This window comes from Nipponia nippon, unplaced genomic scaffold, assembly GCF_047370975.1.
Source record: "Nipponia nippon isolate SJK-2023a ecotype South Korea unplaced genomic scaffold, ASM4737097v1 scaffold_7, whole genome shotgun sequence".
In the NCBI taxonomy this organism is placed as follows: Eukaryota; Metazoa; Chordata; class Aves; order Pelecaniformes; family Threskiornithidae; genus Nipponia; species Nipponia nippon.
This window is the reverse complement of record NW_028262391.1, coordinates 22,590,577-22,616,028: the sequence shown is the minus strand read 5'-3', so window position 1 is coordinate 22,616,028 and position 25,452 is coordinate 22,590,577. Positions and strand designations below refer to the sequence as shown.

The following is a 25,452-nucleotide window of genomic DNA, read 5'->3' as shown; positions in this document are numbered from 1 at the left end:
CTGGTTTAGCCTCTCTAGTTTCCTAACTGGTATCAGATAGAATTAATTATAACTAAATATAATAATTATAATAATAAATATAATAATTAAATATAATAATTATAACTAAACTTTTGTTTGACTTTGCCACACGTGCAGTGGTCCCTAAAGCTTAAAGAACCCTGTAAGACACAAGTAGTATATTTCATTGAGGAATAAAAAGGAAAACAATCATTGAAATTTGGCCCATCATTTCTTGATATTACACAAGTAGAGTGATTTTGGGAATAAAACTACCAAGCTCATCATCTTGAACTATTCCTGCTGCTGGAGAATAAAGGAGGTAGCTTACTTCCAGAGCAGTAGGAAATTTTTTTAAGACTGCTTCACATTGCATCATCGTGGATTTCCAGCACATCTCCTGTCAGCACTATATTCTAACAGATACACAGCACAGTGCCTTGACCACGCTACCAACGTGCCTGCTGACCATGCCCGGTTTGGGTTGTACAGAAGACACAGGTGCTTCTTTCCCGACCGTTAAAGAGTTAGATCCCAGCATTGTGCAGAGAAGGAAATTATTCTTTAGCTTGTGGGGCACAGTCTTTAAAACTAGGAGTTCAAAGTAGCCATTAGTTTCTTCACCTGTTTCTAAGCAGGTACCAAAAAAGCAGGTACTGAACTCTGCTTGCACAGTCAGAAAGTTTAGCCCAGCATAAGTACGCTTTTCCTCCCCACCTGGTTAGAACCTGAGGTGTTTCCAGCTCCCAATAACTGCAGGGGTCTCACAAGATTAAGTGTCTTTCTTGAAGGGTGTGCTGCAGAGCAAGGCATTTACATGACAATCCCAGCTTTTAAAGTAGGGCCTCTAGCTCTCATAACTGCCAAGATACGCCTTAAAAGTTGTAATGGTTCACAAAATAGAGGGCAACTAAAAATAACAGTTTCTTCTCATCTCATGATTTGTAAGTGAGCCTCGTGTTCTTTGGGCACCTGGTGATTTCAGTAGTGATAGTGTCAAGTTGAACAGGTTCCAAGTGTGCAAATCTCGTTCCTCTGCATATCTTGTCTATAAATGCTTTAAGATACTTTTAATTCTTTTAACAGTAGGATACACATAGCATGAAGAATTACTTCAGTACTACTTCAAAAATCAGTACTTCTTAAAACTTATTCTTCACTTTGCAGCAGAGCTGGAAGAAAAGTAAACCTGAGCATGCTGTCCACTCAAAATATGCACTTCACAACTCAACCTGCCAGCTTCTTCCTCCTGAGTCAGCAGGGAACTGAAGGAGACAAGACAGCTTCCCCCTAATAGCTTCAAGAGGTTAACTTGCCTAATTTGATATCCTACCAGTTCACAAGAATTGAGCAGAGAAAGTAGAGGGCTGGCAGGAGATCAACACTTTCTAATTTAAATGCTAACATTTCCAGGCTTTTTAACACTCATTTTAGCAAGCTGATGGATTTGTTTGTTCCTTTTCACTCTGTCAGTGGATCTTTTTGGAACAATCCCTTTTGACATTGGGATAAAGGTGAGCGTGTGCATCAGGCACTTTGAACGCGTTGCCTAAGGAACAGAAAGACAAACGCAAAACAACTCAAGAAAGACCTAGAGAAGAAACTTTGAAAAAAAGCATGGGGTATATATAAAGATCAGTCCTTTGTTGTAAAGGGGAATGCAATATTTGAACTGGAAAAAAAAAGAAAAAAGGGTCTGTTTTGTACAGTACGTATTTTTCTACAGAGAAAAAGATAAGCTTATATAAAAATAAAAAACATTTTTATGAACTGTCATGCATTCTGAATATGTAAAAAATTACATGCAAACAGGACTACTCATTAGCATAAACCTAGAAGCCATCTAAATGTGATAAACCATTAGATTTGTTTACTAATTATAAGGGGACACCACATAGGGATTGCACACAAGGTATTCATAGGCACATTTAATTCATTTCTTAAAATACCAATGGCAGAGACTTTAAAAATAAGTGTGTTTCATTTGCAATGGGAAAAGGACAATCCAAACCCAAAGCAAAGTAGACTTACATTTAAAAAAAAAAAAAAAAAATCCCTGTTGGAACAGTGTTGATGATCCAGAAACAGAGAGCACCAGAAAGCGGTTAACTACCCAGTTTAGACTACATTTCATGTACTTTTCATTACATTAACCATTATTTTGCCATTAATTTCCTAATAGCCTTCCCTTAAATCCACCAAAGTGACTGGAAGTTTCAATGAGCAAAGAAACAGGAATGGAGACTCAAGCATTTGGATCACAGCCAGAAAAAGCAAAGCTGCTGCTATATGTTAAATGCATAGGTACGTGTCACTTCAGAACTCAATTCAAACTTCCCCAGTGCCTGCAATTTCACTTTAAAAAGTGTGGGATGATATAAGATGACATTTTAATACCAATTTCAGTAATTTTGTAATATTATCTGAACAATGATTTTACTGCAAGCAAATGACTCCACTCGTAAGTGAGGTACATAAATTTATTTATGCTTATATAAAAAAGCAAGATCAATAGAAGCTCATCAATATAAGCTCAAAAATAAAAACTACACACTCTGCTATAGGATAAAAAGGAAGGCAGGAAAGTGAGGAGAACAAACAAGGGAAAAGAAAAACAGCAATTAAAAACCACTGCAGAAGTCAGCAAAATATACTGTTTCCAGAAGTGGGAAAAAAAGCAGAAGTGCCAGAAGCTCCATACAATATTCTCAAAATCCTTGATACCAATTTACACAAGGAACTTTGAAGGTAGTGACAAAATAGCAGGTTATTGATGGGAAAAAGAGGTGTTGGGAGTGTGCTGCACTGAAAACTGATAAAAAAGATCCCTGGCTATTCCTAGGTTGTTTGGACAGCATCTAATCAAACAACTTTCCACCAACCTGGGAAGGGAAAAAAAGCCATTTCAGGGAAAACAAACAGAAAAAAAACCCCAAACATATGTTTGCTAGCTACTATGCTAATCTCCAAATAATGCTATTGTGTGATCCTTTCACTAAAAGCAGATTAAGAAGTACAGTAGGTACTTGGTTACTTAAGAATGACAATTCTGATTCCAGTAACTGTTGAAGAAGGGCTTAGTTCTTTGCACTCAAAGAAAAGTCTAATGAAAAAGAAATACTGAAGATTTAATGAGGACATACATTATTGTTCATCTCCTCTTCTGCTGCCATACAAATCCTCTACGAAATCTCAAATCATTAACAAATAGGAAAAGCAAATTACAAGAAGTTCACCCAAAGGTCAGCTGTCTGCAACCAGCCAAAGATGCAGAGCCAGTAAGAAAGTCTTCAATGGAACCATATTCTGTGAAAGGATGCTGGCTTAGCATAGTCAAAGCACTTTGGGAAAAAACACAGCAATTTTGCCAAAAAGTTGTCAGGTACAAAAAACAAAGGACAAAACTTCTAAGAACATAAAAATATTTCAGCATTCCATGAAGGAAATGTGGCCGTGTTTCATTTTAAGTAATGCAGTATTAATTTTGTATTAATTACATTATGATAGCATGGTTATCAAAAGAAAAACATTTTGATCAAGAGTATTTTTGTCCTTTCATTCATGGAGAATTGGAAAATGAATCAATAGGGATCTTAACCGAAAAGGAGAGAAATATTGAAGGCTTAAACCCTTCACAAAATACATCAGAACATGTAAACTGCAAATAATATGTCTGATCTTCCCATAGAATTAAAACTGCTCTAGAAACACAGTATACTGCTACTATTACTGTTTCTTTGTAGATTTTTTTTTTTTTTGTTAAGGGGGAGTGAACTTCACAAATGTTCTAAGTCAGCAGTATATTTCCAACTATTAGGATAAAAATGAACCAACACTAAGCCACATTACTGCTCTTGTTCCGTGAAGACATGATATTAATCGGATAAGCCCTTGCTATGGCTACGTAAATTTCATTCCAGTGTATCAAATACACTTTGGATTTTGCATGTTAAGTGATTCCTAATGACTTAACACAATTAATTCAAAATAAAGATATCCAAAGTTTTCTATTCCAAAACAATATTACCTGAAGCACATACGCAATGAACAGGGAGTAAGAAATTCAGTTACTATTTCAGTATGTCATCCACATTCACTCAGCTGTAATGGCATGAGATTATGAGATAGCAGAAAGAAATGTGAAAACTAGTTCATTTGAGATGCATATCTTCGCCTAAGATTTGACAATAATTAGTGATCATTTTCAATAAAATTGATATCATTCATATTACGTATTATGGCTCTCATCATATAGTATAGATTTAATACTCTTATACAGACATACCTGAATAACTTGATGGATGTCATTCATATTTTTAAGGACCAGAGGATGGAGTTGTGGTGGCTTCTCTGAGAATAGATTAACTGTTGGAATTTGGTTGCAGTGAAAGGGTGAATATATCTTGGCTGGTTCTTAGGTTGTGACAGGCAGCAATCTAACCCTGACAGAAGAGAGTTCAGCATGGATTTATTTTGTCAGGCCTCCAAGGACTCACATGCCTTGTGGATGACCATATTTTGGAATGTGGATGTGCTTTATCACAAAATAACTCTTTTACAAGATCTCACTTCTTCCCAGCAAGCCACTCTGACCTGAATGTTTCTTACTTCAGCCATGCTTCTCCATCGCCTCTGCTTCTCCATTCAACTTACTTGTCTTAGCAGCCTTTTCCAACCCTTACTCATCTCCCCCCTTCCCATGCTATTTTTAAATACCCAACTTATTTCACACAGTCCCACAGAGGAAAAAGTTCAGTATGAAGCAAGAGTAGACTTGCAGACAACTAATGGAGAATGCAGATGGGAAGAGAACTGAATGAATCTCATTTTCAGAGATCCTCAAGAGGAGCAGTATTTCTAGGAAGAGCAGTGCATCCATGCTGTCTGAGCGACTTCCCAATACACCAAAATCCCTTGTCCTAGAGGAAGAGGAAGGATCTCATCTGTGTTTCACATCATTTCCCATAACAGACTATCATAGCTATTCTCTTAATTAGTAAATACCACGTAGTGCTTTGCAACTATGTACATCAGCCCTTCCTGTGCATCAGAGACTTTCCACTGCAAAAGTAAAGCAGAAAGCCCTACACAGAGACTTAGATAGGGTAATGATGGTGTTAACCTCACTAGAAAGCAGTTTTCAAATTCTCTTTTCTTTGGCTATAGCGTCTTATCATATCTCTGCCCAACTGCTAAACAAAAATCATATTTAGTCAGAAACAGTATAATCAGGTATTTACATCACAGCATGAAGACAGGAAAGAATCTGGAATGCCATATTTTCTAATATCTATGGAATGAGATTTTACTTCATTTATTTATTGTTAAGACTACATTCTACTGACTGAGCCATTTTCTGCATTCTAACACTCCCAGAGTGGTACTTCACCATTAGTTACAGCAAAGCTTGCTAAGGGAGAAGTTGCGTAACAGATAGTATGCTAGCCCTTGCAGCCATCACTTTAATTTTTCATTTTGTTACCTAGCAGAAGATACTTGGCATCTATGAATAAGAGCAATGTATTGCCATTGCAAATATTTCTGTATTAGCTCCTATTGGTGACAAAACACTGTGGCTTTCTACGCAGTTTACAAATGGAAAGAACATTCACGTTCTCCGGGATTTTCTGGTAGCTGAAAGTATAAAGATTCATCTGCAAGGGAAAATAAGACCAAGTAAACTGTAAATGATGCATTAAATACTCAACCACAAGTTGTGTTACTGGTGACCAGCAGTTAGAATCACAAGAAATAATTCCATGTAGCACTGGAGCACCTTACTTCAAGAAAAACAATAGGAAACTCAAGAAGTTACAGAAACTCCATTGACTGGGACATGGCTTTTTTGTTCCATATAAAATGCAGAAGGATGACAGGCCATTTCTATCAGTCTCTGAACCATCTTTTTTAGGCATTAAGACCAGAACTGAAAGTCATTTTCAGTTATTTTTGTACAGCTGTTTGTAGACAAGTGCAGGAATTCTGGAATTGCTGGGAAAAAAACTGACTGGCTGCTTTGTGCCTCTGGTGAGAGAGCTACAACGTGACTCAAGACTGAAAACAGGAGGAAATGGTGTTTTGTTTCCCTAGAATCAGTCACTATGGATTGCCTGACAAAATTCTCTGGCACTGGAGCAGAAGACAATAAAACAGATCTATTAACAAGCCTGTGAAGCACAGCTGGGGTATACCATTTTCCTCATGAAGGGAAAAGTTCTCCAAATCCTTTTCCTACAAGGTGTGAGAGGTTCACAGCACATCACAAAGCTAAAAAAAAAAAAAAAGCAAACAAAAAAAAACAGTAAGAAAGGAAGCTACAATAGTTAACAGAATACAGAAAGAAGACTTTATATTAATTCCTGTCAATTGGGAGGAAGGGAAAAATAAAGACCTCACATACATACTAAACTGCTACCAGAAACAGACAAAAATAATACATTTGAAATAGTGATATTGTAGCTTTTGTGGGAACTTATAAAGATTTTATTTCATCTAGGTAGCATGCCAGTAAAAGAGGGAGTTGAAATTTTAACAGTAAAACCAGATGAAAAGATGCACCTGGACCTGCCATGCAATAGAGGACAGAAGCACCTCCAGTTCTGCTGGTGTGGGCTAGTGGAGCTTTCCCATTCTTCTCCATAACAGAATCATAGAATGGTTTGGGTTGGAAGGGGCCTTAAAGATCATCTGGTTCCAGCCCCCCTGCCATGGGCAGGGACACCTTCCACTAGACCAAGCTGCTCAAAGCCCCATCCAATCAATCACGCTATAATCAATAGTCAGTAACACATTCCTAAGGTGGTGAATTACACAACAATCACTCTGTTGCAGGCAATGTACACTGAGCTACGTGCTACAGAAATGCTGTCTGGCCTGCTCTTCTCCACCAGCTGGGGATGAACATGCTTTGCAAGGCCATCTAAATGAGGCAGTAAGAGGTAGAAATTAAAGCTACCTTTCCGAGGGAAAACTTGTGGAAAGTAGAGTGGCATTTTCCGAGACGAACGTTCAGCAAGTAACAAAATTCACCTACGTAAAGTTCCCACTGAAACAGTTGCCACATGGTTATTTAACTGCAAGCAGAGTCTGGCACTGAAGAGAGAAAAAAGGTAAAGTCTACTGTGCATAATTAAGGCTGTCTTCTGAAAAGAAGATGGGAGAGTGAAACACCTTCAAGAAACTGCCAAATCTGGGCATCAAAGAAAGTTTGCTCTTACTTCCATGCCAAGAGTACTGAAGAAATCTCAGAAAGTGATTTGCTAGGTCCACAGCAGAGATAGATATAAGAGAACATATTAAAAAGCAGCTGAAATGGTAAGCAGGTGACCCATTTACTATTCCTTAACAAGTTATCAAACACGGCCAGATCTGAGGAATTGACTGCACAAACATTCTTCGCTCATGGGAAACAAAAAATAAAAATACATTGGCTTCAATATCATGAGAAAAGTGTTGTCTCGTGTTTTCCTCTGTCAGCTCTGATTCTTCCAAATGACTATGTCCTTTCATCATCAAACACTTAACCAAAAGGCTCTATGGACTGTTTGCCTTTGCCGACCATTCAGCATGGCCTTGCAGGTACCAGCAGTCTGCAGACTGGAATTTCATAACTCTGGGTCTAGAAGGAGCATGGAATTGCTAATGAAATGAGCTAAAGTAATTTCAAAAAGCCACATGGTGAAAAAACAGCATCAAAACATTAAATCCCTTCTAGCTAAAACTTAAGAGCAATATCTTTAAAAAGTGAAAAATAGAAACACAGCATCATCTAGTAACTTCTCTTAGAATCTACTGCTTTGGAAAACTTGATTAAAAAACCACATAACTAGACCAAAGCAAGATACACAATGAATAAAATAAGAAAAAGGAGTTACCAATAAAAGAATCTTTATTAACACACATTGACAATATCCAAAGATAGTGGCAGACCTGGGATGTTAAGCCAGTTTCTTTTCCTAGGATGTTTTGAAGACTTATGAATTAGAGGCATGCACAATAGTACAGACATGTAAAGTACTGCATAAAGACATAAAATTATTATTAACCAGCTAAGAATGTGTGCATTACATGAAACTTTCACCATCCTGTATGCATCCGCTATGTTTCCATTATCCTGTATACACTGAAATGTACGATTACATTAATCTTCAATGGTGTAATTACTCCTAGTTGTAATTAGTAACAGCTGTGACATTCAGACTGGAGTTCTATAAGCAATAAACTTCTCCCAGAGTTTAATAAGCAGAGTTTTTTTGTAGTTTTATGTTGTGTTCATGAAACTCTTAAGGAAACTTCATGTGTTGGAATACAATCTCTCCCCCATCTTCTTTCTACAAAATTAAGGCTCCCGCACCTCTATTTACAGAATGTTTTACAATTGCTATTTTCTGTGCAATCCCAGTTTTCTCCCACTGACTTTCACAAGTTTCTCTATAGGTGCAGCGAGCAGCCTACAAGTTGTAAACTGCAGAATCCTACTCTCACAGCCCTTTTGACTACAAGGAACAGTTGAAAATGCAAGCTTCCCGTGGAACATGCAGACAACTTGAAAGTAAAATATTCATAAAGAAATGATTTATTTAAATTCAAGTGTTGATTCTGAAGCTCAGATGACAACTGTTTGAATGTAACATGGGTAATTTCATAATTACATAGTATAAGCAAAACCATTCAATTAACTAGACTATTCCAGAGTTCCAGCTGTCTTCCACGTGACACTATATCCACTGAACTCTATTCTACTGCCAAAACACCTTTTCTTTCCTCTGACAAATTCTGGAAGAAACCTGTATACTTTCAGTATACTAAAAAAAAAATCAGTACAGCACACACCTGTTTACTTTCCAATTCAAAATAAAAATTCTTTTGAGTATATTTATTTCATTTTCCATTTGAGAGAGAAGATACATAGCAATTTTTTAAAAATTAATTACCTGAAGCTGCTGGGAAAAACTAAAATAAATTACAAAATCCAGCATTTGATTGTCAGAATCTATGTTTATAGCTATAGAATGTAGGTGAACTTTATGGTGGAATATTGCAATTATATTTATAAAATAGGTCAAAAAGTGTTGGCCAAGTATAGCCTAACAATGGAATAATATAAAGTCACGTCAGCTGTAATAACTGCCACAAAAATACAATAAATACTGCTGAAGACTGTAAAATGCACAACATCCATATCCTTCTTACCAGTTAACTAATTTAACTCGAAATACAATTCATATATTGGGGTGGGAGGTGGGTGGAGAGGGAAGGCAGTGAAATTCAGACATATCAGTGCCTTTGTTGACTTTTTTTTTTTTTTTAAACTAGGAAATCTTGAGATTTAAAAAAAAAATTGAAAGTTTAAGTTTCCTTTGTTTAGAAGGCAGGAAGGCTTAATTCACTAAACCCTTAATCTGGAAAAAGAAAATACTACTAAACTGTATACTAGTAAAATCAGAGATCACTAGGGAGCTCTCTTTCTTAAAGAATTCTTTTAAAAAGAAGATAAAACAGCAAACAACTAAAAACCTCAAAAATAAGTTATCAAACATCCCTCATCAAGACTTGACGCATAAGACCAGAAGTCTGGAGCTCACCCATTTCATCTTCTCAGGCATCCATACAGTAAAAAAGGCTAGCAGTACTGCATACATATTCATAACAATCTTCTTGCTTTGTATTAAGCAACTTCATTCAAATTCATTTTACTGAAATCAAAGCCAGATTCCCAGATTTTACGCTCATTTAGAGAACAAAAAAAAAGGCTTTAGGAGGCATTATAAGCAGTTCACAGCCACTATGCTGGTGAGGATTATGAAATAATTCAGATTCGTCATCGTAGATTATATCACATCCAAACATGGATGAAGATGTAAAAGGTCAAAACCTCTCCACTGATCTTGCTAGGATTTTCTCAGGTCACCCTGCCCCCTTTTAAAAAGAAGATAACCCCCGCAACCTGTCATATCCTGGGATTGTGCCTAAGCCCAGACACAAAAACTGAGGACATCACTATCCAGCTATCATCTTGGAAAACCTATTCATTCATTAAATCAGTTGTCCAGTTAGTTTATTTCTATACCCAATATCCTAAATAACCTTTGTAAATACTGTGACACCAGTTCCAAAATTTTGACAGTTGCACAGGAGCTGTATTTCAACATCTTCTGAACAACGTGGTGCTTGCAGTCATGGCTAAGCCACCCCTTCAGGGCTCCAGCTAAAAGAGACAAAACTCATGCTGCAACACTGGGTCATTCAGCTACTTCCTACTGTCAAACATCCCTTCAAACTGCAAGGGAAGGCAGCTGGAGAGCCAACAGCAAGCTCAACTCTGAAATCCAACAGAGTCAGGTTTCTGACGAGTCCCTGAACCTGTACACAGCAGTGGAGCTGAAGGATGCTCTGTATCAGTTAATGATTGATGGTGTGCGGAGGGGAGAGGAGGGGCAGGTATGTGGATAAACTGTCTTGGCAGGACACTGTTGATGACAATAGGCTTTTGGCATACCAGAGTTTACACTAACGCACTATAGGTGACTCTTGTGGAGTCCAGTGAAAACATTTCCCTTTCCATTCCTTTTCAGTATCTAGATGCAGCCAAATTGTGAACTGAAGTGCCAGTAATAAGCAGATAACGCTACTTACGCTTCATGGTATGTTCACCTACCAGTCAGTATGTATTGATAAAAAAGATACATACTGAGGTCTCATGGTGGTTAAGGAAGGGGGGGTGGGGAGGTGGGGAAGCATGAGGTTAGTGAATGTAAGCTTTGAAAAAAAAAGAATGTCAAAACTCATTATTTAAGATCTTGTGATTTTCAGGCTAATATTGCAATGGTTAAAACACTTGGTTTTGAAGCTACTGATGCGGAAAAATCATTGACTTTACATGCAATAAGTGGCAAAACAGAAATTATACAATGTATTAGTGATGAGATAGCTTAACATCACATAACAGAACATTAGGTTCCCTTGGTTCAGAATTTTCTTTTTATTTAATATTCTTTCCATGCTTGCACAGCCAAAGAGCTTGCTGAAAACTGCTTTAATAAAATTACCCAAATACAGACTTAGCCTGTACTACAAAACCCTGAAAACAGAAATTAATAATGGAAACACTGGCAGAAACCGAACTATCTATCATAAACAGTAGTGTAATTACTCTGTGTAGGTAGCAGAAATGCTTTCACTGACTTGCACGCTGCAGATCCACATGATAGCTATTAATACCTTAGGACAGATATTTCACATCCCAGTACCACTTCCTTAGCTGGTTGCCCTCCACCGATTTCCCCATCTTTCCTCCTTACCCTCACAAGAGACAAAACCCACAACAAAAACAAGCAACAACACCAAGCAAGTAAACTTGGCACAGCACTCAAGCCACGGATCTGCAGTCCATTTGCAAGGATGTATTTATCCATCAAAAAGCAGATCCAAACCAGAGACACTCAATTTACATGACTAACTCTGAGCTCAGATAAACTAAATATCCAGATGTCAGACAAAGGAGACATGTTCTTTAGAAAACAGCCCAAATTGAATTTAAAAGACTAAACAAAGAGATTTAATTGTTGAAATGTGGACATGGATCTAATTGGCTGCAGACAGAGAAGAGAGCCACTGCTACAAAAAGTTGTTCACAAAAATTAAGCTCTCTGTACAAAGTCTCATTTCTCCAGTGCTGAATCCTGCAGTTGTGAGACATCTTCACTTCTGTTCACCACAGGCTAGCTGCACCTCTCAAAGCAAACATTAACTTCTCAGAGAAAGAAACCATTAGAAACACAAACTGTGGGCCTGAGCTAAAATCTGAATACTATTTCAACTTGGCCGCATGCTGAAACTCAGGAAGAGAGGCTGGAGTCCAGAGCTTGTTCTAATCAGGTAAACTAAGCACCTATGCTAAGCATCTCTTTTGATACTTCATGGAAACTCTTTTTTCACTAGCCACTTTTTTAAAATGTTTCAGAGTTGACACTGAGAACTGCCTTTATGTCGTATGCCAATGCATCAAGATTAATTTAAAAAAAAAAAAAAAAACTTTTAGGTTGAGTTTCTTTTCCATGTTAAACTGTCTCCTCTTCTCTAAAGTGCACTGATGAATAATCATTCTCAAATTTCAAATTCCAGAAAATATGCAACAAAACTTCTAGAATTACTCCATCGACTACCTGAGGCTCATTTTAAGCTTCGTTTCTATAAAATGAACCTTCCAGATTTACAGAAACAGAGCAGAGAAAAAAAATCATCTCTCCTGTAAATTTACAGGAGAAACAAGAAAGCAAGATTATAATTTTATCCTGCATGACAATGTACAACTACAGTTCTGTAGTCATGGAACCCTGCAAATAGGTCTACCATTGCTGATCTCTCTGCAAGCCTAAGGTTTTCAATGAACTTCTCTCTTGACGTTACCAGTACAAAGCTGTACTATGTGATGTACATTTATGACTTGCACTTGATTGAAAATGGAGAGATGTAGAGGCAAAAATCCCTACTGAACTGCCAGATGGCAGTATACCAGTGGTCTTTCTTCTGGTAATAAGCCAAACGAAGAAGATTTGCAAAAGTCTGCTCAGCTGAATCCATCCCACAGTAATTATGCTGTCTGATCTTCCACCCATTTCTTGAGGGAAATGTGTTCATTCAACTGGGAGTCTTTGAACTCTAATCCTCCTGAAGTCACAGGATCTACTCTAACAGGGCAACGATTTTACCACTGATCCTCTGGAATACAGTATTTGATAGATTTTACTGCATAAAAACCTCTAAACTGGAGTATAATTACTAGACAGATAAAATACAGTAGCAGACATTTGTTTTCAGAAAAACTATAACCAATACAAGCTATGCTGGGTGCATATATTTTTTTAATACTACTCAGCTGAGTTAAAGCAGACCCTAATGCTCTGATCACCCTTGGTTTCCCCCAAGCCAATTGATGCAGGCACAGAATTCAGAGTGGGGCCAGGAGTGCAGAGGGAATTAAAACATTATGTCAATCATATACACACAGAAAAGTCAAAATCAGCTTCAATTTCCTAGAGCCAATGGTGAAGAAAAGGGAAAGACGTTCCCCAAGAATTTATCTTTCCTTGCTTTAAATCTCTTCATCATTCCGTGTTGGAATCTTGTTTGTTAATTTTTAAGCTGATATTTTGCCTGAAAAAGTGCTAGAGAATTTGACATAGCACAATTAGTATAATATTTTTTCGTAAGACTAATACTAAAGTCTAATACTAACAGGTTTTGGCTAACTTGGTGGTATTCCCAACAGGTGAAGCACATGGAAAAGAAAAGATTTTGAGAATTCATCAAAATTCATACAGATAAAAAATCTAAATGACAAGTCACTGGTTATAGTCAAGATTAAGATTTGTATGACAGATTACGATAGATAAAACCATCAGACTAGTAGCTCAGCTTTCAAATCAATTCTCTTTACCCTAAACCTAACTCTTCTTCTTCAACATCACTTATTTGTATTTTGCATTTTTTCTGTTTTCTCCAAACCCAGGCTATTGCATTGCCAATTGGCCAACAGCTCATTCACAGACACTGATATTGATTTATTTTTAAGCAGCTATCTTCTAAGAATGAAAATAATTGATTTTTTTTTCTTGTCTCTGACTTGGTAAAAAAAGTTCACTTGGAATAACTAAATAAAACTTTCAGTCAAGATAAAAAGTACTTAGTAATGCAGCTGTAAAGGGTGAAGACAATGAAGAAAAGTTTCAGCAACGAGTACAGCAACCAGAACCTTTTCTCCACCAAAGAACCGTATTAACTGTTCCCAGTCAGGTACTTTTTTTTTGTGTCACTATATCAAAAAACCAAAAAAAACCAAAAGGAATTGGGGCAAAATAGGGCCCAAGCTTTATTCACTACCTTTGCTTTTATTTGCTGTCCCATCTGCTGGTGGCAATTAGCTCTCCATCACAGAAGAAAGTGGACTTGTCCCGATCCTTAGGAGAATGCAAATTTCTTCTTCCCAGCAAAGGCCTGCCATATTCTATAGCAACATGCTACAATACAAATGAGGCACATAAATTACCATTTGCAAACACTAGTTCCTAAAGCTTTCAGTGTTTTTTCTACAAAAAAAAAAAAAAGCTTTGATACTTCTTTGGCTTTATACAACATCATTAAGCTGCCTCACCAACACAAAGGCTTCATCTAATAGCTTTTAACACACCCAGAGATACACAGGAGAATATATTTGGAAACTGAAAAATTAGATGTAGTTTACTCTAGGGTTTCTAAGCTTCAGGGTTAGAAATCCCACCAGTATTAGCACCGAACAAGTCAGGTTTCAGTCCTGCTGCTGCTACAATGCATAACAAGAGTGCTTGCTACCTGCAGTATTGCCCTTTTTCCTGACAGTGGTATTTAGTTTGACACTGCCATCACACCTCTGCCAAGCAATACCAAGAGTCAGCTCTTGCATGTTGGTTTTCTGGTTGAGAAGCAGTCAGTGACAGAGTCTGGACATATTTTAAGTCTACTTTCTGTATCTATCCCATAGCACGTTTACTAGATTCAGATAAGATGCAGACAATCACTTCTGTTAGGAATTTCAGCTCAACACTAAAAGTTTTATGGAACTACTTCACCTCAAGAACTGGGTTTAATGAGAAACTGAGGCCATTTCCCAGCTCACACATTGCTCTTATACCTACCCTGTATAAACAAAAATCACCATAAACAGGTCTTCGTGAAATATAAGTTAAAACTTAAAAGTTAAGCTTTGATCCTAAATAGAGGCATATGCCTCAATTTACATACTGTAATTTGCTCCACTAACAACGATTACTACAATTCATAGCAGAAAAAATAAGCACCCACATATATCTTTTGCAATGTTACGGTATGAATGTTTCAAAACTCTACAAAAATAAGTAAAAAGAGTATATAGTAAGTAGGCAAAAGCCAGCTGGTCATAGCAGACACTTTTTAGATCTAATGCCTAACAAAAGAGAATAAAAATTAAACAGAAAAAAAAAAAAGAAGAAACAGAAAACATTAAAATATTGTTAACATGTTCATTTGAAGTACTGACTAAATGAGAAATTTTGAAGATAAAATAGTCAAAATCATTAGAAACACTTAAAGTTATCCAATCATTTTAGAAAGACTTATTCTAATAACATTGACAATGAATAAGTGTGGTTACATAATTGAATTACTGTGAAATTAAGTTCCTTTGAAGACAGACAGATAAGTAAAACTATTGTTTTCTAAAATTGCTTTTCTTATTGGAAAATGAATTCATTATAAGACACAACCATATCTAGGCATCAAAGCAATGTAGTTATTTATATAGTTGCAATGTTTTTATTCATGTAGGGAAAGCATTTAAGGCATTAGCTGTTATCACTAATAAACTTAAAACTGATTGTTCTATTAGGAACACCTGAATCAAAGCAGACAAAAAAGCAAAACTATATATATGCATGATTAAAAATTGTCTTGCTATTAAAGCACAGCTTTTAAGTAAGCTACAACTACTGCAGAAAATGAGCAAGTTTGTCACTGACTGAGAACCTTGTCCCAGTACACGACGACTGTGACACATTAGCAAGCAAGCTTCTTAACAGCCCAGTCTTTCAATACTGGCCTGATCAAATCATTGAATTTCAACATCAATGTGTCATGCCTTGAACTCCGCGTTGGAGGCACCACAGAGGATAACACCACTGATCTCTAACCCCTGCATTTCCCAAGGCTGTAGTTGCTGAAATTATACAGAAATTGTTATCTATGGGAAAATTACACCAAGTTGTACACTATTTTATATACACCACTAAAAAGATTCCCATCAGTCAGACAGTTATGCTGTTTAATTTAACATCTGACAGTTTACTAGTTTCACACATTAAACTTATCACTGCCTCATTTTATAGTGCTGCCATTGAAACTGAACAGTTTAACTCCTTATCTAATTATTATTACCAAATTATACTTGGTATGGGGAGTCGCACAGCACCATTAATTGCCTGATAATGCAGAAAGTAAAGATTTTAATGGAAACCAGTACATCTGAACTGCTTTAGCCTCCTCCTTTGTCTCTTGCCCAGCAATAAATGCAGCATTTTTTGGACTACACACCCATATAACCTTCATTCCCTTTCAAACAAATTTCAACTTAAAGTTATTACTTTTCTGCAATGCTTTTTATATAACACTTGGAACCTATCAGTGAGACAAAACTCACATCTGCCTATTTACTTTTCATGAAAGCAGCAGCTGAGGTACAGCCCAGAATCTACTAACAGAGTAGCGAAAATTTACAGAGCACTAGGCTCCCTTGTGTGTCTGCTACTATGGGCTGAGTTGCTCAAAGGTGCTGCTAATGCTCACCATAGCTGGGATGCTTTCAGTTTTAAAAATAACATGTCAGGCCTCATGAAAAGAGGGCCTTATGCATATTGTGAGCATGACAGACCGGACACTGTCAAGACATCAGACTTGTTATAGTTATACTTGTGCCTCAGAGAGGCAAGTAAAAAGATCTTGGTCTCTCCACAACATAACTGTGCCTTGAGATCCTTAGCATTTTTCATCTTTACATAAAATTTAAGTTCAAACAAAGAAATGCTTTGGAAGATTCAGCATTTCCATCTTAAATACCTTAAAGGTTTTTGCTTTTGAAGAAATTAAGGTACTGATTAAGCAGCGATTTATTCTATTTCCTTTTTTTGGAGTCAGCTATAGAGATTTAAAGTATCCTTTAAAATGGATACATATGGCCATGAAAATAACCACTAAGGCAATTGTGGCTTTCAGAGAATTTTCTACAAGCATCATTTACAATTTGTGTTAATCAGCAGCGGCAGCGTTAGCATCTGCATCATAGCAATCTTAATCAGAAAATGCAACACTTAATTCTGTCAGTATTCAGAATTCTCTCTTCTAAAAGCTCTTCAGTGTTTAGGTATCTTGGTACTGTAATTTAGTGTTCAACTGGCTGTAATTAATCAAGTCATGATGTAATAAAAACACACGGATATTTCCATTCAAAACATTCAAACAGTAAGTATATACTTAGCCAAGGAAGCAAAATCTGTCTAGAAATGTTTACAGAACCCACTTAACTTACTGACATTTTAAAATGCCACGTCCTGCAAATTTGCATTGGTGCAGGCAATGAATTTTCTTGTGCATAAAAGACCATCAAGCCACGCTGCTCTGACAACTGAGTACCTGTAGTGAAAACAGCAACCTCACAAAATTGTACTTTCTCATTTAGAAAATATATTTGCTAAGATTTTAGACAGTTACAAGTGTTATAAATATGGGCACTAGGTTTGTCGATAAGAATAAACTCGCCAGGGTGTTAGTTTATCATCCCACATTTTTACAGTTTCGCCCAGTCCTCCTTTACTAGCTCAAGTAAGCAGCTGCCATCCTCCCTTAGCTGACAGACACACACACTAACTGACCCTGCAGTAGCAGGTTAGATACTAAGAGAGCACATCTGCTAACTAAAATGAATCTTATTCACATCTTGGGCTTAAAATATAGATATGTACTTTCACACTACCTAACTTTAAGCTCCTAACTAAAGTGGCTGAACATCAATTAGAAACAGAGATGCCTATAGAGCAATCCAGAACCACCAAAATGCTGAACCAGCTTCTGAAAGCATCGCTCTCTTCAGAGCCCAGCACAACTAAGATTTGAATTTAGGGACCATAGTTCATTATGTAAAATTAGTTACAAATAGTGACTCAAACCACCTAAAATTCATTTCCTAAACTAACCAAGGCCAGCTCTGTGCAGAATCATTTTACCAGTGTCCTGGTTTCGGCTAGAATAAAGTTAATTTTTTTTTTTTCCTAGTAACTAGTATAGTGCTGTGTTTTGGATTTAGGATGAGAGTAATATTTGTAACACACTGATGTTTTAGTTGTTGCTAAGCAGTGCTTACACTAGTCAAGGACTTTTCAGCTTCTCATCCCTGCTAGCGAGAAGCTGGGAGGGAGCACAGCCAGGACAGCTGACCCAGACTGGCCAAAGGGATATTCCACACCATATGACATCATGCTCAGTACATAAACTGGGGGACAGCTGACCAGGGCATTGCTGCTCAGGGACTGGCTGGGCATTGATTGGTAGGTGGTCAGCAACTGCATTGTGCATCACTTATTTTGTATATTCTTTTATCATTATTATTATTTTCCCTTCCTTTCTGTCGTATTAAACTGTCTTTATCTCAGCCTATTACCTTTTTTTCCCAACTCTCTCCCCTATCCCACTGGCAGGAGAGTGAGCGAACAGCTGTGTGGTGTTTAGCTGCCTGCCGGGTTAAACCACAACAGCCAGTATGACAATACTAGCTTTTTTGTTTATTTGTTTAATTCTGACTATGTCATCACAGCCAGGAAATACTTTTTTCTGCAATACCATAGCCAGCAGAGTGCATATGCTTCCTCGCTCCAGCAAAATAAGCTGTATTGGCAAAAGGCAGAGTTTGGCTAGTGTAATTAGCACTATATCCAATGCTTCTGCACGCACAGACAAGATAGTCAGGGTTGAAAATTCTCCCTCCCCTGACCACCACAGCTCTGCAAGAAAAAGTTCTGTAGCAAAGAATTCACATTCCGTATGTAAAAAAGTAAATCCTTCTTTCTGTTACTGGCAGTTTGTTTCTGCCTGTAAAGTTGACAGATCTTGGTCTATTATGATCAATTTTTACGATTACCTTAGGTATGGCCAGGGGGAAGAGACCAATAGAAGATTTCTAGCCCCCACAGGCAACATTTTCATGTTTTATGTGTTTAGTGAGCCTTTTGTTATCATTTGTCCATATTCTAACCTCTGTAGGGCTTGACACTGGTGCATAGTTATTCCCAGTTTAATGTCTTCTGTAAGTTTTACTAGCATGCCATTTTCTCCTTCCAGGTAAGTCACAAGACAGTTTATCAGTGCAAACCTAACAGTGATCCCCGAGGTAGCACTCCTGCCTCCCTACAGTTCAATACTTTTCTTGCTATCGTTATTCTTTTTTTTCCTGGTCAAACTACTGGTACAGTCAGTTAGCAGCAACACGGCCACGTTACCCTGAAGGATATGAGCGAATGGCTCTTAGAGGAATGCAGACCTCCAAAGACAGTGATCGCACATGTCTCAAAGTATTTCTTCAATGTCTGTAGCCCTGATGTGTCACTTTCCTAGCCCAGTTCTGACCAGAGTTTTACACTGGCTTCAGAGTAAAATCAGGGTAAAGAAATGATGAATTAAGTCCTTGGTGGAGTAAGCAGAAAATAATACGAATACAACAAAAGAAGCATTTTAATTAGGATATACAACACAAATCTTTCTCCATGACCAAAAGCCACTAGTTCGGCTGTTCCAGTTATGCCAAACACATTGATACAGCTTGGTAAATGCTATTGTAAAAGTAAAGCAACGAGCGGTCATTTTCTGATGGAAGTATGAGCATATGCATGATGATACTCTTCCTAAAAGAGGGGAAGTCTGATGTAAGGTGACACTACACACATCTAGAAGGAAAAAAGAAAAAAAGAAAAAAGGTAATTAAATTTTTGGCCATCAGCCCAGTTAGCATTTACTCCAGGGAAGGAAAAAAAAAAAAATGGTCCATGAGATTACACCTGGCCTGAAAAGCAGAAACATCTGCTGAGCTCATAAATTATTGGATTAGTTCTGCCCCAGGAAGCCAGCCTGGTATACATACCCTCTACAGACCAGTTTAACTGTGCATAGTAAGAAACAGAAAAAGTTGTGCTGAATTAATTTCCCATTAGAAACAAGGGGGGAGGAGAGGGAAAGAAAGAAAAACATGCTTACATGCTGAATGCAGGTTCCTTCCACAAACTACAGCATAACTTGCATTTGACACCACACTTCTCTGAAACAATTAAAAGGGCAAGCTGTAAGGACAGCTTGCAGAGATAGTTCAATTTGACAGTTCAAATGGTTCCTTCATTTTGTGCTTGTTTTAACCAAACTGACTGATATACTACTAATCATTTTTCTAAAATTTTTTTTAAGCCCATCTATAGAAAAAAAGCCCAACCAACTAAAAAAAAAATCCACCCTAAGTCACTGAATTCTTGCTCTGAACTGTACTGTAATTGGGACTGCTTAATCAGGCCTTTTACATTTTTGCAGCCAAATTTGAAAAAATACATGTGAGAACCAAAGAGTCAAAAGGGCCTGGAGTAATCACCTGAACTCACATTTCTGGTCTCTTGTATCTGGAAAACCTTACATCAGAACTTGATAATACAACTCCTCACTGTGCCCTTTCTGCCCCGTCTGAACATATACAAAGCTGTGAGGACAAAAAAAGGCAAACCAAAAAGGGGGCTATGCAGTCCCAAGCCATGCCCCCAGACAGCACTGAGTTATGTGACATGACAGATCTTGCCTCTATGTCTGCACAACATCGCAGGTTCCCTTCACTTCCCTCCATCCTGCTCATGGGATCTGGGAATCAGAACCTGGAACAGAGTATCTGGAAATTTCAAATGCCTGATGTCATGAAGGACACAAGAGAGCTAACAGATAATTTGCTACTGCAGTGCTGTGCTGCCACTGTTCCTGATCCATCACAGCATGATGAGGCACTGAGCACACTGGGGCTTGTCCCCGAGTGCCTCAGGATAAGCACAGAGCTGAGAGTGTGCATCTATGCGGCCATGAAGAGCAACTACCTTTACTTGAACAGATTTTGATTCCTCTTTACCAGAGTGCAGTGCTCACCATTTACACATACCTTCAAGGATTTATTCTCCCTCATCATGCTGAGCTTCCCTACTCTGTCGCACTCTGTCTCTTCCCTAAACCCTTTTGTTCCATTCTAAAGACAGCCAAGGGTCATCTTCTCCATTACTGTAAAGTACTAATGTACTTTTTAAATTTTTCAGGAATCTGAATACATACTGATTTCATCCATGAATGGAACCCCAAAATTATTCGCAGCAGTGGCATGTAGAAGAGGAGACAGTCTAAAACTTCTCTGTTCAGTTTTCTTGAACCATTAAGTAGTCTCACAGGACTTTCCTCTCTCAGTGACTGTATTTTTCCAAACTGGGTGGGAGATGACAGTGGTGAGTACACCAAGGGCATTTCAGACAGGCAAATGTGGTAAATCAGTGTTTCGCCATGCTGTATTTGAAGATGAAATTGGCCAGCATTTTGGTTTGAAATGTTGCTGCTTAATCACATTTAACCCTAAAAAGTGCAAGATTTAAATAATTTTCTCTGGCAAACTCAGTTAAATTTCCTGACAGACTTAGAGCTGGATGTCACGAGCCAGCCTTTTCAATCCAACAGGGCTGTCCTGGTTTCCTTCTTTTGCAGGTTAGTTAGGAAAGAAGCCATCTTTAATTGATGCCTCATCTATTAATAACACTTAAATAGACTGGCATTGCTACCTAGCTTATTTTGAAGAGTGACATTTCCAGACAAATAGTGATAATTAAAAATTATACATTCACCACCCTAATTACCACAACTAAAGGTAGCTCAAATTTTAATTGATCCTTTGAAAAGTGAGACAGGAGAAGTCATAGACCAAATGCTCTATAGGTATTAACTTCTTCACCTACATGTTCTGGGTGAAAACCACATCATGTCACTATGTAAACAATCACTGGACTACTTCCAAGGTTATATCCTTCACAGCTGTGAACAGGCAAAGAGCAATATGAAAAAACACAAATAAAAACCCCACATGGCAAAGCAGACTTTGATTTGCATCAAACAAGGTACAGAAGGACAATATCTTGAGGCTCGCCAGTAATAATTACAAATCAACTTATAGACACCAAGTATAATGAAAGTCATTCCAGTTAAATGCTCAGGAACACTGAGCATTTGTAAAGAAAAGAAATCTTCAGAAAATCATAACACTGATGTAATTATTTATTCTCTATATAGGAAGGTGGTGCTGGTTTTCTTATGTAGTTGGAACTAATGCAGGCAAACAACAGTAAAAAGAAAACGTCAGATGTTTATGCTTTTTAGAACATTTTAGGTTCCTTCCCCTAAGTTGCAATACGATTTTTTAAATATTTTTTTTTTAAAATAAGCCATTCATAGTCCATCCTAGAAGATAAAAATTTCCCTATGAATTCCTCTTGAACTATTAAAGGTCATAAAGGAGGATTCATCACACTGAAAAGCATCAGTCCTAATGCTACAGTCATAATGCTGCCTCCCAGCTTCAGGCCCACTGGTATTGTACAGAGCAGGTATCTCTTGTCTAACTATAATTCTTTCTACTCCAGCACGTAGGAGAAATCAAATAATTTGTCTCTTGCAGTGATACTGTATTCTTTGTTTAAAGGTCATCTATAAATTTTGAAGCTTCCAAACCAGTAGCTGTTTCTAAATAAAGTATTTCTAAATAAAGTTCTACTTGAGAATAAAGAAGTACTTCAAATATTTTCTAGAGTATGACTTCAAGTTGTCAGTCTGTTTCCAGTTCAGCTGAGGTAAACAATCTACTGGAAATACACCGGATTTTTCTCTTGCAAACATTCAAATCAGCACACTGAGGCTCTGCATTTGTTTTTGCAAACCCTTGGTGTCTGCCAGCTAAACCTACCACCAACATTGTTACAGTTTCATGACCGAATTTGTGGGGAGAGGGTTGAAAGAACAAAACCTCACTTGTTTCTCTCACAAGCAGGAGCCATTTTTGCTTTACAGCTTTGATCATACCTGAGCTAATTATACTGCTATTTGCTACAGAGAATCAAATGCTTTGTGGACTGATAAGTGTGCAAACAGAAAACCCAAGCGAGCCCTGGACAACACTCTCATCTACCCTAAAACAGCAGTTTCTCTCCGTGAAGGTCCTTGTTGCTCATCACAGCAGGAACAATGGAGCAGAACTCCTCTTGAGTCTAGAGAAAGCTTTCCTTTCAAGGAGGCAACATCATGCCATTGTGATCTGACAATGTCTAAAAATTACTGTGTTTCTGATAGCCCCAGAGGACAAGTGGAAAAAAAAACAAATCAACAAACAACACAGCCAATTACAGAATTCCCTTCCAAAAAATCTCACAAGCAGAAGTGAGCCTAGTTTTGAGGAATTGCCTCCATTTCTGCAGATGTGATTTTTTTGCCCACAATTATTTGCAAGTGTAAATTATGGGCCCAATCTGATACTTAACTGAAGTCAACAGAAAAAGGTCCTATTGATTTCAGGAGTGTTGAGGTACAGCCTACATTTCAAAGTGCAGCTGAAAAAAAAAAAAATTCCCCGCATAAGTGGTTTGGACCCGCAAATAATTGTGGATTCCAAAGTCCTCAAATTCCAAGTCCTCAGAATAAGAGGTAAAACTGAGTTACACTTAAAACTCAGGATCAATAGCTGTCAGCCCATTGGGCTGACAGCACTTTCTTCCACAACAGTAATAAACTGATTTTGAATTACTTACATGATTATAAATAAACATTTTGCAATCCACTTTATGTCTTTATGACCACACAAAAGTAACTTCAACAAAAGGAGAAAAGGGAAGAGAAGGCGGATATTTCATGCCTTCATGATGTGTGTAGTGGATGCCTTGGTAAGTTATCACAGGGCATAGAAAGAAAAAGATGAGCTTTGATGGTTTATTGGGTTTGCATGGCAAGGTTTTGGTAGCTGGGGAGCTATAGGGGTGGCCTCTGTGAGAAGCTGCTAGAAGCTTCCCCTATGTCTGATAGAACCAATGCCAGCCAGCTCCAAGACAGACCCGCCACTGGCCAAGGCCAAGCCCATCAGCCATGCTGGTAGCGCCTCTGGGATAACGCATTTAAGAAGGGGAAAGAAAAAACAAAACTGCACAACTACAGCTAGAGAGAGGAGTGAGAATATGTGAGAGGAACAACTCTGCAAACACCAAGGTCAGCGAAGAAGGAGGGGGAAGAGGTGCTCCAGGCGCCGGAGCAGAGATTCCCCTGCAGCCCCTGGTGAAGACCATGGTGAGGCAGGCTGTCCCCTGCAGCCCATGGAGGTCCATGGTGGGGCAGATAGCCACCTGCAGCCCATAGAGGACCCCATGCTGGAGCAGGGGGATGCCTGAAGGAGGCTGTGACCCCGTGGGAAGTCCACACTGGAGCAGGCTCCTGGCAGGCCCTGTGGACCCATGGAGAGAGGAGCCCATGCTGGAGCAGGTTTGCTGGCAGGACTTGTGACCCTGTGGGGGACCCACGCTGGAGCAGTCTGTTCCTGAAGGACTGCACCCCATGGAAGGGGCCCACGCTGGAGCAGTTTGTGAAGAACTGCAGCCAGTGGGAAGGACCCACGTTGGAGCAGTTCATGGAGGACTGTCTCCTGTGGGAGGGACTCCACGCTGGAGCAGGGGAAGAGTGTGAGGAGTCCTCCCCCTGAGGAGGAAGGATCGGCAGAAACAACATGTGATGAACTGACCGCAACCCTCATTCCCTGTCCCCCTGCGCTGCTGGGAGGGAGGAGGTAGAGAAAAATCGGGAGTGAAGTTAAGCCTGAGAAGAAGGAGGGGGTGGGGTGTGGGGCGTGAAGGTGTTTTAAGATTTAGGGTTTATTTCTCATTTCTTTACTCTGATTTGATTGGCAATAAATTAAGCTGATTTCCCCAAGTTGAGTCTGTTTGCCTGTGATGGTAATTGGTGAATGATCTCTCCCTGTCCTTATCTTAACCCATGAGCTTTTCATTATATTTTCTCCCCCCCTCCAGCTGAGGGGGGGAGCAATAGAGCAGCTTTGGTGGGCACCTGGCATCCAGCCAGGTGCAACCCACTAGAGATGGACAAGTCTCCAAAACAAAATACTTACTTTTATAATGTTCATTAACAAATACATAGTTTTATGAAGCCTGTAATATTTGAGGCCAGATAGTCTCATTGGATAAGTAGTCCTTCCACACCCAACTGAGTATACATCACCACAAGTTCCCCCCCCCAAGTGCTTGGGATAACCTCGAACTCCCAATGAAGTTTTTAAAACTGACAAGAAGAGGCCCACGGGAAAGAAACCAGCCAGGCCCCACAGAAGGTATCACTTGTGCCCTAAAAAAGCAAAGGCCAAAATCAGCAGTTATTTTCTAAAACTCTGAGCAAGGTCCCCTCACCTCCTATTCTTCAATAGTCAATAGTCAACAGATTAACAGGAATGATACAATACAAAGTAGCACAGAGCATACAGAATATAATTTTCGGAAAAAGTGGTTGAACAAAGGAACATTTAAAAACTAATCTGAGGCAGGCAACCAAGTAGAAGGAACCAATACAACATGCTCTGAACATATTTTCTGCCCCAACACACATACATAACAACTCACCATGACTATTGCTGTCTTACTGTCACCACATTCACAGCAAAGCATTAACAGCACATCTGTTTCATTAAAAATAAATGGTCAAATATAGGGATTATAAAACTTTATACTTCCATGAAAATAACCGTTATTTTTAAAATGTACCTCAAGGTAACAGGAATGCACCATATGCACTGCT

At 38.4% G+C, this 25,452-nt stretch overlaps 1 protein-coding gene across 2 annotated transcripts in view; it reads right to left on the bottom strand.

The window, feature by feature from the left end:
- SPSB4 (splA/ryanodine receptor domain and SOCS box containing 4) overlaps window positions 1–25,452 on the bottom strand; it is a 186,003-nt gene that overhangs the window by 148,565 nt on the left and 11,986 nt on the right. The window contains exon 1 of one of the 2 annotated variants that reach the window (XM_087738449.1): window positions 13,882–13,918. The exons of the other annotated variant lie outside the window; for it this stretch is intronic. The gene's annotated coding sequence lies outside the window, so the exon portion shown is untranslated. Of the gene's footprint in view, window positions 1–13,881; window positions 13,919–25,452 lie in introns of those variants that run through there. 2 annotated transcript variants of the gene reach the window in all.